This window comes from Muntiacus reevesi, chromosome 14, assembly GCF_963930625.1.
Source record: "Muntiacus reevesi chromosome 14, mMunRee1.1, whole genome shotgun sequence".
Classification (NCBI taxonomy): domain Eukaryota; kingdom Metazoa; phylum Chordata; class Mammalia; order Artiodactyla; family Cervidae; genus Muntiacus; species Muntiacus reevesi.
In genome coordinates, this window is record NC_089262.1 from 26,662,563 (window position 1) to 26,677,862 (window position 15,300).

A 15,300-nucleotide genomic window follows, 5' to 3' on the forward strand; every position below is an offset into this window, starting at 1 on the left:
GGGGTCGCTAAGAGTCGGACAGGACTGAGAGACTTCACTTTCACTTTTCACTTTCATGCATTGGAGAAGGAAATGGCATCCCACTTGTGTTCTTGCCTGGAGAATCCCAGGGACGGGGGAGTCTGGTGGGCTGCCGTCTATGAGGTTGCACAGAGTTGGTCACGACTGAAGTGACTTAGTAGCAGCAATGCCATAACAAACCACTTGTGGAATATTTATGCTTGACCAGAGATCAAGCCCTGAACCTTTGAAGTGGGAGCATGATTCCAAGACCCTAGACTACCAGAGAACTAACCCTGCTGCTGCTGCTAAGTCACGTCAGGCGTGTCCGACTCTGTGCAACCCTATGGACAGCAGCCTAACAGGTTCCTCTGTCCCTGGGATTCTTCAGGCAAGAATACTGGAGTGGGCTGCCATTTCCTTCTCCAATGAATGAAAGTGAAAGTGAAGTTGCTCAGTCATATCCGGCTCTTAGGGACCCCATGGACTGTAGCCTACCAGGCTCCTCCGTCCATGAGATTCTTCAGGCAAGAGTACTGGAGTGGGTTGCCATCAAACAGTGAGAACTCACATTAAGGAAATTGCTTGAATTCAAGACCCAGTAACACCCAACCACCGGTATCACCCTGTGTATAATGCCTCGTCTAAACACCAAAGCAAAAATATAAACCCAATCATCACCAGACAGGATTATCACCTCACTTAGCCTTGCCCATCAGAGAAAAAACAAACAAACAAACAAAAAACTCAGAACAAATGTCACCCTACAAGAAGATTAAACAAACCACTGGACCAAGCTTCAGTCAGTTCAGTTCAGTCACTCAGTCATGTCCGACTCCTTGAGACCCTATTAATTGCAGCACACCAGGCCTCCCTGTCCATTACCAACTCCTGGAGTTACTCAAACTCATGCCCATTGAGTTGGTGATGACATCCAGCTATCTCATCATCTGTCGTCCCCTTCTCCTCCTGCCCCCAATCCCTCTCAACATCAGGGTCTTTTCCAATGAATCAACCCTTCGCATGAGGTGGCCAAAGACTGGAGTTTCAGCTTCAGCATCAGTCCTTCCAATGAACACCCAGGACTGATCTCCTTCAGGATAGACTGGTTGGATCTCCTTGCAGTTCAAGGGACTCTCAAGAGTCTTCTCCAACACCATAGTTCAAAAGCATCAATTCGTCGGCACTCAGCTTTCTTCACAGTCCAACTCTCACTTCCATACATGACCACTGGAAAAACCATAGCCTTGACCAGGCAGACCTTGGTTGGCAAAGTAATGTCTCTGTTTTTTTAATATGCTGTCTAGGTTGGTCATAACCTTCCTTCCAAGGAGTAAGTGTCTTTTAATCTCATGGCTGCAGTCACCATCTGCAGTGATTTTGGAGCCCAAAAATATAAAGTCTGACACTGTTTACACTGTCTCCCCATCCATTTTCCATGAGAAGGTGGGACCAGATGCCATGATCTTAGTTTTCTGAATGCTGAGCTTTAAGCCAACTTTTTCACTCTCCTCTTTCACTTGCATCAAGAGACTTTTTAGTTCCTCTTCACTTTCTGCCATAAGGGTGGTGTCATCTGCATATCTGAGGTTATTGATATTTTCCCCTGCAATCTTGATTCCAGCTTGTGCTTCTTCCAGCCCAGCGTTTCTCATGATGTACTCTGCATCTAAGTTAAATAAGCAGGGTGACAATATACAGTCTTAACATATTCCTTTTCCTATTTGGAACCAGTCTGTTGTTCTATGTCCAGTTCTAACTGTTGCTTCTTGAGCAGCATATAGGTTTCTCAAGAGGCAGTTCAGGTGGTCTGGTATTATCTTCTCTTTCAGAATTTTGCAGAGTTTATTGTGATCCACACAGTCGAACGCTTTGGCGTAGTCAATAATGCAGAAATAGATGTTTTTCTGGAACTCTCTTGCTTTTTCGATGATGCAAATGATATTGGCAATTTGATCTCTGGTTCCTTTGCCTTTTCTAAAACCAGCTTGAACATCTGGAGATTCTCAGTTCACGTATTGCTGAAGCCTGGTTTGCAGGATTTTGAGCATTACCTTGCTAGCGTGTGAGATGAGTGCAATTGTGCGGTAGTTTGAGCATTCTTTGGCTTTGCCTATCTTTGGGATTGGAATGAAAACTGACCTTTTCCAGTACTGTGGCCACTGCTGAGTTTTCCAAATTTGCTGGTGTATTGAGTGCAGCACTTTCACAGCATCTTATTTTAGGATTTGAAATAGCTCAACTGGAATTCCATCACATCTACTTTTTGTTTGTAGTGATGCTTTATAAGGGCCACTTGACTTCACATTCCAGGATGCCTGCCTCTAGGTGAGTGATCACACCATTGTGATTATCTGGGTCCTGAAGATATTTCTGTACAGTTCTTCTGTGTATTCTTGCCACCTCTTCTTAGTATCTTCTGCTACTGCTAGGTCCATACAATTTCTGTCCTTTATCGAACCCATCTTTGCATGAAATGTTCCCTTGATATCTCTAATTTTCTTGATGAGATCTCTAGTCTTTCCCATTCTGTTGTTTTCCTCTATTTCTTTGCATTGATCGCTGAGGAAGGCTTTCTTATCTCTCCTGGTTATTCTTTGGAACTCTGCATTCAAATGGGAATATCTTTCCTTTTTTCCTTTGCTTTTCACTTGTCTTCATTTCACAGCTATTTGTAAGACCTCCTCAAACAACCATTTTGCCTTTTTGCATTTCTTTTCTATGGGGATGGTCTTGATCCCTGTCTCCTGTACAATGTCATGAACCTCCGTCCATAGTTCATCAGGCTCTCTGTCTGTCAGATCTAGTCCCTTAAATCTATTTCTCACTTCCACTGTATATTCATAAGGGATTTGATTTAGGTCATACCTGAATGGTCTAGTGGTTATCCCTATTTTCTTCAGTTTAAGTCTGAATTTGGCAGTAAGGAGTTCATGATCTGAGCCACAATCAGCTCCCAGTCTTGTTTTTGCTGACTGTATAGAGCTTCTCCATCTTTGACTGCAAAGAATATAATCAATCTGATTTCAGTATTGACCATCTAGTGATGTCTATGTGTAGAGTCTTCTCTTGTGTTGTTGGAATATGGTGTTTGCTATGACCAGTGTGTTCTCTTGGCAAAACTCTTATTAGCCTTTGCCCTGCTTCATTCCGTGCTCCAAGGCCAAATTTGCCTGTTACTCCAGGTGTTTCTTGTCTTCCTTCTTTTGCATTCCAATCCCCTATAATGAAAAGGACATCTTTTTGGGGTGTTAGTTCTAAAAGGTCTTGTAGGTCTTCATAGAACCGTTCAACTTCAGCTTCTTCAGTGTTACTGGTTGGGGCATAGGCTTGGATTACCATGATATTGAATGGTTTGCCTTGGAAACGAACAAAGATAAATTTGTCGTTTTTGAAATTGCATCCAAGTACTGCATTTCAGAATCTTTTGTTGACTATGATGGCTACTCCATTTCTTCTAAGGAATTCTTGCCCACAGTAGTAGATATAATGGTCAATTGAGTTAAATTCACCCATTCCAGTCCATTTTAGTTCGCTGATTCCTAGAATGTTGACATTCACTCTTGCCATCTCCTGTTTGACCACTTCCAATCTGCCTTGATTCATGGACCTAACATTCCAGGTTCCAATGCAATATTGCTCTTTACAGCATCGGACCTTGCTTCTATCACCAGTCACATCCACAACTGGGCATTATTTTTGCTTTGGCTCCATCCCTTCATTCTTTCTGGAGTTATTTCTCCACTGATCTCCAGTAGCATATTGGGCACCTACAGACCTGGGGAGTTCCTCTTTCAGTGTCCTATCATTTTGCCTTCTCGTACTGTTCATGGGGTTCTCAAGGCAAGACTACTGAAGTGGTTTCCATTCCCTTCTCCAGTGGACCACATTCTGTCAGACCTCTTCACCATTACCCAACCATCTTGGGTGGCCCCACACGGCATGGCTTAGTTTCATTGAGTTAGACAAGGCTGTGGTCTTGTGATCAGATTGGCTAGTATTCTGTGATTATGGTTTTAGTGTGTCTGCCTTCTGATGCCCTCTCGCAGCACCTACCTTCTTACTTGGGTTTCTCTTACCTTGGACATGGGGTATCTTTTCACGGCTGCTCCAGCAAAGTGCAGCTGCTACTCATTACCTTGGAAGAGGGGGACCAAGCTTAGGAGGGCAGAAACCAAAAGGAAGAAAGAATTCAACCTTGCAGGCTGGGAAAAGGAGACCTCAAGCACAATAAGTTAAAAAAATATATATATATATAAAGGCAGAGATATACTACACAAATGAAGGAACAAATTAGAAACACAGAAGTCCAAATAAAAGAAGAAGAAATAGGCAAACTGCCCAAGAAATAATTCAGAATAATGATAGTAAAGATGATAAAAAAAAAAACCTTGAAAACAAAACGAATAAAATCCAAGAATCAATTAACAAAGACCTAGAAGAATTAAAGAATAAACATTAATTTATTGTATTGATTTATTAATTAATTTAAACAACACAATTACTGAAATTAAAAATATTCTGGAAGGAATCAATAGCAGAATATCTGAAACAGAAGAACTGACCAGTAATCTGGAAGAGAAAATGGTGGAAATAACTTCTGAAGAGCAGAATAAAGTAAAAGCAATGAAAACAACTCAGGATAGTCTCAGAGGCCTCTGGGACAATATCAAATGCACCAACATTCAAATTATAGGAATCTCAGGAAAAGATGAGAAAAATAAAGGGTATGAGAAATTTTTTGAAGAGATTAGAGTTGAAAATTTCCCCAACATAGAAAAGGAAAGTCAATCAAGTCCAAGAGTCACAGAGAGTCCCATACAGGATAAACCCAAGGAGAAACATGCCAAGATACATACTAATCAAACTAACAAAGACTAAACACAAAGAATATTAAAAGCAGCAAGGGAGACGCAATAAGTAACATACAAGGGAAACCCCATACATTTAACAACTGATCTTTAAGCAGAAACTCTACAGCCCAGAAGGGAATGGCAGGATATATTTAAAACAATGAAAGGGGAAAATGTACAACCAAGATTACTGTACCCAACATTATCTCATTCAAAATTGATGGAGCAATGAAAAGCTTTTCAGACAAGCAAAAGTTAAGAGAATTCAGTACCACTAAAACAGCTTTACAACAAATGCTAAAGGGACATATATAGTCAAGAAATACAAGAGAAGAAAAAAGATCTACAAAATCAACCCCAAACAATTAAGAAAATGGCAATAGGAACATATATATCGATAATTACTTTAAAAGTAAATGGATTCAATGTTCCAACCAAAAGACACAGACTGGCTGAATGGATACAAAAACAAGACCCATATATATGCTGTCTACAAGAAACCCACTTCAGACCTCAAGACACATGTAGACTGAAAGTGAGAGGATGGAAAAATATATTTAATGCAAATGGGAAGCAAAAGAAAGCTGGAGTAGCAATCCTCATAACAGACAAAATAGACCTTAAGATAAAAAAGATTACAAGAGATAAGGAGGAACACTACATAATGATCAAGGACTCAATCCAAGAGGAAGACACAGCAATTGTAAATATCTATGCACTGAACATAGGAACACCTCAATACATAAGACAAACACTAACAGACATAAAAGGAGAAATTGACAGTAACACAATAATAGTAGGAGACATTAACACCCCACTCACACCAATGGACAGATAATCAAAACAGAAAATTAATAAGGAAACACAAGTCTTAAATAATACATTAGATGAGATGAATCTCATTCATATCTTCAGGATATTCCATCCAAATGCAGAAGAATACACTTTCTTCTCAAGTTCACATGAAACATTCTCTAGGATAGATCACATCTTGGGTCACAAATCAAACCTCAGTAAATTTAAGAAAGTTGAAATCATATCAAGTGTCTTCTCTGACTACAATGCTATGAGACTAGATATCGATTACAATTAAAAAACAAAAAAACTGTAAGAAACACTAACACATGGAGATTAAACAATATGTTTCTAAATAATCAACAGATCACTGAAGAAATCCAAAGGGAAATAAAAAAAATTATAGAAACAAATGCAATGACAACTCAAAACCTATAGGATGCAGTAAAAACAGTTCTAAGAGGGAAGTTTATAGCAATACAATCCTACCTCAAGAAACAAGAAAACCATAGAATGGACAACATAACTTTACACCTAAAATAACTGGAGAAAGAACAACAACAACAACAAAAAAAAATTAGTAGAAAGAGAGAAATCATAAATATCCAAGCAGAAATAAAAAGAAATGAAAGAAACAATAGCAATGATTAATAAAACTAAAAGTTGGTTCTTTGAGAAGGTAAATAAATTGACAAACATTTGGCAAGACTCATCAAGAAAGAAACAGAGAAGAATCAAACCAACAAAATTAGACATGAAAAAGGAGAGGTTACAATAGACAATGCAGAAATACAAAGGATTATAATAGACTATTATGTGCAACTATATGGCAATAAAATGGATAACCTGGAAGAAATGGACAGATTCTTAGAAAAGTTCAGTCTTCCAAGACTGAATCAGGAAGATATAGAAATTATGAACAACCCAATTACAAGCACTGAAATTGAAGCTGTGATCAAAAATCTCCCAAAAAATAAAAACCCAGGACCAAATCGCTTCACAGGAGAATTCTATCAAACATTTAGAGAAGAGCTAATGCCTATCCTTCTAAAACTCTTTCAAAAAATTGCAGAGGAAGGAACACTTCCAAACTTATTTTACAAGGCCACTGTCACCTTTATACCAAAACCAGACAAAGCACTAAAAAAGAAAAGTACAGACCAATATAACTGATGAACATAGATTGAAAAATCCTCCATGAAGTTTTAGCAAACAGAATTCAGCAACACATCAAAAAACTCATACACCATGGTCAAATTGGGTTTACTCCAGGGATGCAAGGATTCTTCAGTACATGCAAATCAATCAATGTGATACACCATATTAACAAATTGAAAGATAAAAACCATATGATAATCTCAATAGCTGCAGAAAAAGCCTTTGAAATAATTCAGCACCCATCTATGATTAAAACTCTTCAAAAAATGGGCATAGAAGGAACCTACATCAACATACTAAAGGGTTTATATGATAAAGTGAAAGTGAAGTGCTCAATCGTGTCCAACTCTTTGAGATCCCATGGTCTGTAGCTACCAGGTTTCTCCATCCATGGGATTTTCCAGGCAAGAGTACTGGATTGGGTTGCTATTTCCTTCTTCAAGCGATCTTCCCAACCCAGGAATTGAGCCAGGTCTCTTGCATTGCAGGCAGATACTTTACCCTCTGAGCCACCAGGGAAGCCCATATGATAGCTGATATGATAAGTCTACAGCAAACATTATTCTCAACGGTGAAAAACTGAAAGTATTCCCCCTAAGATAAGGAACAAGACAAGGGTGTCCACTTTCCCACTATTATTCAATATAGTTCTGGAAGTCCTAGGTACAGCATTTGGGGAAGAAAAAGAAATAAAAGGAATCCATTTCAGAAAAGAAGAAATGAAGCTCTCACTGCTTGCAGATGACATGATACTATACAAAAAAAAAAAAAACCCTAAAGATAGTATCAGAAGATTACTAGAGCTAATCAATAAATTTAGCAAAGTTATAGGATACAAAATCAATACACAGAAATCACTTGCATTTCTATATACTAACAATGAAAAATCAGAAAGAGAAATTAAGGAATCAATCCCATTTACCATTGCAACAAAAATAATTAAATATCTAGGAATAAAATTACCTAAGGAGACAAAAGAACTATACACAGTAAATTATAAAACACTAATGAAAGAAATCAAAGAGGACATAAACAGGTGGAGAGATATTCCATGTTCCTGGGTAGGAAGAATCAATATTGTGAAAATGATTATACTACTGAGAGGGAAACAGGCAGGAAGGCCAGGGGTCTCCAAACGGAGGAAAGAGGCTGCAAGTGCCAGACATTTTTATCTCTTTTAAGCGGCAGGAGGTAACAAACCAGCGATATTTTTTCTTCTCTATACAAATTTAAAAGGCGGTTTCTCTTAAAATGCTGTGTTGCCATGACCCTGGTTTCACCTGAAGCTAACTACTCTCAAACCTTGAGTTAACCAATACATTTCTTTTTCTTATGGAAATGTTGTCTTAAGCTATGACTCTATCTTCAAGTTGGTTCCACCAAATGGTCCAACCAACTTACTCAGGTATTGTTCCCTTAATCTATGTAAATGAAACTATTTGTTTGGTAATCTGCCCTTCTACAAGATTCAAGTCAACCGTTTTTATGGCCAGGGATGAATTATCTGGTGCCATTCTAAGTTTTATGACATTCCTTTCTTTTCATTAACAGATTGTGAGTGACTATATGACAATAATGTATCCTGCCTGAGGACAGTCTTTGGATTAAACCCTCTGGCTAATTCTGTTATCTTAAAATGTAAATTATGGGAGTAGGTCTGGAGAGGTCTTTACAACCTTCAGACATTCTTTGGATTCATTGGAGAGTATGTAACTCCATTACTAATACTAGCAAAGGGGTATTCTTTTGCCCCCTTCTGATGCCTATGTCAGAAGCTTTCTCTATCTCCTTTATACTTTAATAAAACTTCATTACACAAAAGCTCTGAGCGATCCAGCCTCGTCTCTGGTTCCAGAATTCGTCTTCTCCGGAGGCCAAGAATTCCATGTCTTATCATTCAGCAACAACATTTCACTACCAAATGCAATCTACAGATTCAATGCAATCCTATCAAATTACCAATGGCATTTTTCACAGAACTAGAACAAAAATTTCACAATTCGTATGAAAATGAAAAAGATCCCGAATAGCCAAAATAGTCTTGAGAAAGAAGAATGGAGCGGAAGGAATCAACCTTCCTGACTTCAGATTATACTACAAAACTACAGTCATCAAGAAAGTAAGGTACTGGCACAAAAATAGAAATATGGACCAATGGAACAAGAGAGAAAGCCCAGAAATAAACCCATGAACCTATGGGCACCTTATATATGACAAGGGAGGCAAAAATATACAATGGGCAAAGACAGCCTATTCAATAAATGATGCTGGAAAAACTGGACAGCTACATGTAAAAGAATGAAATTACAACACTTCCTAACACCAGTCAGTTCAGTTCAGTTCAGTTCATTTGCTTAGTTATGTCCAATTCTTTGCAGCCCCACGGACCACAGCACGCCAGACCTCCCTATCCATCACCAACTCCCAGAGTCTACCCAAACTCATGTCCATTGAGTCATTGATGCCATCCAACCATCTCATCCTCTGTCATCCCCTTCTTCTCCTGCCCTCAATCTTTCCCAGCATCAGGGTCTTTTCAAATGAGTTAGTTCTTGGCATCAAGTGGCCAAAGTATTGGAGTTTCAGCTTCACCATCAGTCGTTCCAATGAATATTCAGGACTGATATCCTTCAGGATGGACTGGCTGGCACTCCTTGCAGCCCAAGGGACTCTCAAGAGTCTTCTCCAACACCACAGTTCAAAAGCATCAATTTTTCAGTGCTCAGCTTTCTTTACAGTCCAACTCTCATATCCATACATAACTACTGGAAAAATCATAGCCTTGACTAGATGGACCTTTGTTGACAAAGTATTGTCTCTGCTTTTTAAAATGCTGTCTAGATTGGTCATAACTTTCCTTCCAAGGAGTAAACATCTTTTAATTTCATGACTGCATTCACCATCTGCAGTGATTTTGGAGCCCAAACAAATAAAGTCAGTCACTGTTTCCCCATCTATTTGCCATGAAGTGATAGGACCAGATTCCATGATCTTAGTTTTCTGAATGTTGAGCTTGAAGCCAGTTTTTTCACTCTCTTCTTTACACAAAGATAAATTAAAAATGGATTAAATACCTAAATGTAAGACCAGAAACTATAAAACTTTTAGAGGAAAACATAGGCAGAACACTTGATGACATAAATCAAAGCAAGATCCTCTATGACCCACCTCCTAGAGTAATGGAAATAAAAACAAAAGGAAACAAGTGGGAACCTGATTAAACTTAAAATCTTTTGCACAGCAAAGGAAACAGTAAGCAAGATGAAAAAATAATTCTCTTAATGGGAGAAAATAATAGCAAATGAAACAACTGAAAAAGGATTAATTAGCAAAATATACAAGCAACACATACAACTCATTACCAGAAAAACAAACAACCCAATGAAAAAGTGGGAAAAAGACCTAAACAGACATTTCTCAAAAGAAGATATACAGATGGCTAACAAACACATGAAAAGATGCTCAACATCACTCATTATTAGAGAAATGCAAATCAAAACTACAATGAGATATCACCTCACACCAACCAGAATGACCATCATCCAAAAGACTACAAGCAATAAATTGTGAAGAGAGTGTGGAGAAAAGGGAATGCTCTTGCACTGTTGGTGGGAATGTAAATTAATACAGCCACTATGAAAGACGGTATGAAGATTCCTTAAAAACAACTAGGAATAAAACCATTATATGAAAAAGAAAAAAAAACCATTATATGTCCCAGCAATCCCAATCCTAGTCATATACCCCGAGGGAGCCAAAATTGAAAAAGTCACATGTATCCCATTGTTCATTGCAGCACTATTTACAATAGCTAGAACATGGAAGCAACCTAGATGTCCATCAACAGATGAATGGATAAAGGAGTTGTGGTTCATATACACAATGGAATATTACTCAGCCATAAAAAGGAATGTATTTGAGTCAGTTCTAATGAGGTGGATGAACCTAGAACTTATTATGCAGAGTGAAGTAAGTCAGAAAGAGAAAGATAAATATCATATTCTAACACATATATACGTAATCTAGAAAAACAATACTGAAGAATTTATTTACAGGGCAGAACTGGAGAAACAGACATAGAGAATAGACTTATGGACATGCGGCTAGGCGAGGAGAGGGTGAGATGTATGGAAAGAGTAACATGGATACTTACAGAACCATATGGAAAATAGACAGCCAACGGGGATTTGCTGTATGGCTAAGAAACTCAAATAGGGGCTCTGTATCATCCTAGAGGTGTGGGATGGGGAGGGAGATGGGAGAGAAGCTCAAAAGGGAGGGGCTCTGTGTATATCTATGGCTGATTCATGTTGTGGTGTGACAGAAAACAACAAAATTCTGCAAAGCAGTTGAAAGATTTCCATAAAATTTTCAATTTTTATTGAAGAATTTCAATTAAAAAAAATCAAAAGAAAAAAGAAGCACTGATGGAAGGTCAAAAAGTGAAAGGAAGGAAAGGAATAATTTCTTCAGGTTCTCACAAGTGACAACTGCCTCCTAAATATAGGAGTTTACTGACATCACAATGTGGGGGTCAATGGAGGAGGCGGTTAGCATTTGGACTTTCTGACAGTTCTAGCTTTGGTTGAAACAGCACTCCTTCAGTGGATCTATCACCTCCCATAATAACATCTCCAACATTAACAGCTGTAGATTTCAACTCTGCTGACTCTACCACAGGAGCATTAGCTTTTTCTCATCACTGTGAGTCATCCTTTCTTTGTGTCTGCCTTTCCAGACCTACACTGATCCACTCCACTTTTCTCTCTTCTTTTCTTCTATCGTTCACTTCTATCCTTTTACAACTTTGTACTTTCAATGCCAAAAAGGAGCAGAACAAGGAAGTCACACTAGGCAAAAAAAAAAAAAAAAAAAAAAACAGATTAGTTATTGCAGAGTTACTTTCCTTTAGAGGATGGCAAAGTATGTCAGACAGATAACCTAACTAGTGCTGATCAAGTTATTCCTGCTTGACTGTTTAAAATGCCATTTTGGGGAAAGCCAAGCTGTAATAAAGTTAAAATAAATCTCAGTTCGGGGATGTGGAGTTTAAAATAAGTGACTACTTTCTGACCCTCTTGTCTTAGTTTTTAATACTATCTGTTTACCAACTAATTATCAATCCATCTCATCCACCATCTCCTTATCTATATATCATGTTTCATATAAAACATACACTTTCATGGCCCTAAGCCTTGTCATGGCAAAGGGGCCTGCATAACTCAATGAAGCTATGAGCCATTCCTGCAGGGCCGCCTAAGATGGATGTGTCAGACTGAAGAATTCTGACAAGATGTGGTCCACTGGAGAAGGGAATGACAAAGCACTCCAGTATTCTTGCCACTACAACTCCACTAACAGTGAGAAAAAGTTAAAAATATGACATATGAAGGTGAGCCCTCAAGGTTAGAAGGTGTCCAATATACTCCTGGGGAAGAGTGAAGGGCAATTACTAATAGCTCCAGAAAGAATGAAGTAGCTGGGCGAAAGTGGAAATGATGCTCAGTTGTGGATGTGTCTGGTGGTGAAAGTAAAGTCCGATACTATGAAGAGCAATACTGCATAGGAACCTGGAATGTTAGGTCTATGAATCTGGTAAGCTGGACATGGTCAAGCAGGAGATGATGGCAAGAGTCAGTGAACTAAAATAGGAATGGATAAATTTACTTCAGATGACCATAATATCTACTACTGTGGGTAAGAATCCCTCAGATTCTCGTACTTAAATAAACAGTGCAAAGAAACAGAAGAAAACAATAGAATGGGAAATACTAGAGATTGCTTTTAAAAAATTGGAGATGCCAAGGGAATGTTTCATGCAATAATGGGCATGATAAAGGACAGAATCAGTAATGACCTAACAGAAGCAGAAGAGATTAAGAAGAGGTGGTAAGAATACACAGAAGGGCTATACAAAACAGGTCTTAATAACCCAGATAATCACGATGATGTGATCACTCACTTAGAGCCAGGCATCCTTGAGTGTGAAGTCAAGTTGACTTTAGGAAGAATTACTATGAACAAAGCTAGTGGAGGTGATAAAAATCTTCCCTGTTGGCTCAGATGGTAAAGCATCTGCCTACAATGAGGGAGACCCAGGTTCAATCCCTGGGTCAGGAAGATCTCCAGGAAAAGGAAATGGCAACCCACTCCAGTATTCTTGCTTGGAAAATCCCATGGACAGAGAAGCCTGGTAGGCTACAGTTCATGGGGTCACAAAGAGTTGGACACAACTGAGTGACTTCACTTTCACTTTCAATGGAAGTGATGTTCCAGCCAAGCTATTTAAAGTCCTAAAATACAATGCTGTTAAAGTGCTCCACTCAATATGTCAGCAAATTTGGAAAACTCAGCAGTGGCCACAGGACTGGAAAACTTCAGTTTTCATTCCAATCCTAAAGAAAGGCAATGCCAAAGAATTTTCAAACTGCCATACAATTGTGCTCATTTCACATGCTAGTAATGTTATATTGAAAATCCTTCAAGCTAGGCTTCAACAGTACTTGAATTGAGAACTTACAGATGTACAAGATGGGTTGAGAAAAGGCAGAGAAAGCCAGAGATCAAATTGCCAGCATTTCTGGATCATAGAGGAAACAAGGGAATTACAGAAAACCATCTACTTCTGCTTCATTGACTATGTTCATTGACTATGTGTGGATCACAACAAACTGTGGAAGATTCTTAAGGAGATGGGAATACCAGGTGATCTCTCCAGTAGTCATGTATCATTGTGAGAGTTGGACCATAAAAAGGCTGAGTGCAGAAGAATTAATGCTTTTGAATCATGGTGCTGGAGAAGACTCTTGTGAGTCCCTTGGACTGAAAGATCAAACCAGTCAATCCTAAAGGATATCAACCCTGAATATTCATTCATTGCAAAGACTGTTGCTGAAGTTGAAGCTCCAATACTTTGGCCACCTGAGGCAAAGAGCAGTCTCATTGGAAAAGACCCAGATGTTGAGAAAGATTGAAGCCAAAACAGAATGAGGCAGCAGAGAATGAGATGGTTAGATAGTATCACCCACTCAGTGACATGAATTTGAGAAAACTCTGGGAGACAGTGAAGAACGGGAGCCTGGTGTGCTGCAGTCCACGGGATCACAGATTCAGACACAACTTAGTGGCTGAACAACAACAATAATAAAACGTAAGTATTATGTGTATAGGATTCCCTGGTAGTTCAACTGGTAAAGAATCTACCTGCAGTGCAGGAGACCTAGGTTCAATTCCTGGGCTGGGAAGATACACTGGAGAAGTGATAGGCTACCCACTCCAGTGTTCTTGGGTTTCCCTTGTGGCTCAGCTGGTAAAGAATCTGCCTGCAATGTGGGAGACCTGGGTTCAATCCCTGGGTTGGGAAAATCCCCTGGAGAAATGAAAAGACTATTTGCAATCCCATTACTATATAGTCTATGGAATTCTTCTGGCCAGAATACTGGAGTGGGCAGTCATTCCCATCTTCAGAGGATATTCCCAACCCAGGGATTGAACCCAGGTATCCTGAATTGCAGGCAGATTTTTTACTGACTGAGCCACCAAGGAAGCAAAAATTTATTGTTGTTATCTTTACATGTCAACAGATATTTTCCAATTTGACCTATCTTCTACAGTTGAACAGCAAGTCCTTTCTAAGGCCTTATTATACACAATATCACAATTGTAGAAGTAAAGCATACATGTGCTTATTTATTTTTAATGTCCTATAACAGGAATTATTGTGTCAACAGAAGTTATTTTAAACACCATTGATATTTTGATGTTTTTCTTCTGCAAAGGGTTACATCAAACTTTCTTTTCCTCTTGAAGTGAATTAGAATAAGTGTGTTTCTCATACTCTTGCCTCAAATGTTATTTTCTATTTTATTCTGACAGTTTTATTGGTAAAAAATTTTATTGCCTTGATCTCCGATGAGGCAGAATATATCTTTCATTTATATTCCTTTTTTTTTTAATATTGCCTATGATGACCATTACTCAATTCTCTACTGGAGTGTTTGCCTTATTTTTCTTATTTGAAATGTGAAATTTCATTCCAAAGTGCACACTAAATTTTATTTTCCATAAATGTTGATATTTTTATTTGTTTATAATTTTCTGAGTTTTTAACATAAAAAGTTAGTGAATGTAAAAGATATTTTAGATATAGATATTAAACTATACTGTGTATTTATATTTAATTTTTTTCTCTCTCTTATCAGGCTTAAAAGGCTTTTTTAAAAATAAATGTTTACCAAAATCTGCAATTTTTTATTAACACCACTGTTAATCTATTTATTGAAATCAGAACTGAGGGGTTCATATTTGTTAAATTGCTTTTCCTTATATTTTTATCAATTTCCATTGACTATACCTCCAAAATATTTCCCAAGTCTACCCACATCTATCAACTGCCATCACCTTCCTCCATAGAGGAAACAAGGGAATTACAGAAAACCATCTACTTCTGCTTCATTGACTATGTTCATTGACTATACTATCTTTCATCCCCAGA